Source organism: Gossypium arboreum, chromosome 4, assembly GCF_025698485.1.
Source record: "Gossypium arboreum isolate Shixiya-1 chromosome 4, ASM2569848v2, whole genome shotgun sequence".
Classification (NCBI taxonomy): Eukaryota; Viridiplantae; Streptophyta; class Magnoliopsida; order Malvales; family Malvaceae; genus Gossypium; species Gossypium arboreum.
Genome location: NC_069073.1, coordinates 32635220 through 32636516, shown reverse-complemented (window position 1 = coordinate 32636516; position 1297 = coordinate 32635220). Strand labels below are relative to the sequence as shown.

Below are 1297 nucleotides of genomic sequence, written 5' to 3'. Positions count from 1 at the left end.
GTCTGTGCGGTCTTTCCTTGTCGCATTGGGATATGGCACACGAGGTTTGTACTCTTTACTTACCAGTTTCGGGTCATTGTGGTCCACCTCACCTTTACCTTTACTTACCACAGTTTCTTGCCTCGGTTCTGGTTCAGGTGCAACTAACCCTTCCTTATCTTGAATGGTAATTACATTGAGTTGCTCTCTTGGGTTAGATTTAGTGTTACTCGGTAGGCTACCTTGTGGTCATTCAGATATCAATTTAGCGAGCTGACCTATCTGAGTTTCGAGCCCTTGGATCAATGCTTGTTGATTCTTAAGTGCTGTCTCGGTATTCTAAAAACCTTTTTCTGACACCAAGATGAATTTTGTTAGCATCTCCTCAAGGTTCAGCTTTTTCTCTTGTTGGTAGGGTGGTTGTTGGAAGCCTGGAGGTGGTGGTCTCTGATTCCCTTGGCCTCCCCATGAGAAATTTGGGTGGTTCCTCCAACCTGCATTATAAGTATTACTATAAGGATTATTTTGAGATCGAGGATTATTACCCATGTAATTTAACTGCTCATTCTCCATGTTGTGGCCATAAGGTGGGTATTCTGAATTGCTTAATCCACCTCCACTTACTTCGCACTGCATTACTGGGTGAACCTATAAAGAACCAAGAAAATCGTCAATTTTTCTATTCAAAAGTTCTACCTAATTAGAGAGCATGGTGACCGAATCGATGTTAAAAACACCGGCTATTTTCGTTGGCTTTGTCCTCATGACTTGCCACTGATAATTATTCAGTGACATCTCTTCTATAAATTCATAAGCATCCTCAGTTGTCTTATTATTGATAGCTCCACCAGCAACTGGGTCGATCATCTGTCGAGTCGAATGATTCAGGCCATTATGAAACGTTTGAACATATAGCCAGAGTGGTAACCCATGGTAAGAGCACCTTCTCAATAGATCCTTGTATCTCTCCCATGCATCGTAGAGTGTTTCTAAATCCATCTGCACAAAAGAGGAGATATCATTACGTAATTTGACTGCTTTGGCCAGCGGAAAATATTTTAATAAAAACTTTTTGGTCATTCGTTCCCAAGTAGTGATTGACCCTCGTGGTAATGAGTTCAACCATCGTTTAGCGTTATTCCTCAACGAAAAGGGAAACAACCGAAGGCGAATGGCATCATCAGAAACACCATTGATTTTAAAAGTTTCACAAAACTCTAAGAAATTTTCCAACTGAGCGTTGGGATCCTCGTCTTGCAAACCATCAAACTGAACAAACTGTTGGATCATTTGAATGGTGTTAGGTTTCAGTTCAAAA

General features: G+C 40.9%; 1 non-coding gene across 1 annotated transcript; it reads left to right on the top strand.

The window, feature by feature from the left end:
- Positions 1-904: 904 nt before the first annotated feature.
- LOC128292043 (small nucleolar RNA R71) lies at positions 905-1011 on the top strand. Its single transcript, XR_008282027.1, has one exon. It is a non-coding gene; the product is annotated as a small nucleolar RNA R71 (small nucleolar RNA).
- Positions 1012-1297: the final 286 nt, after the last annotated feature.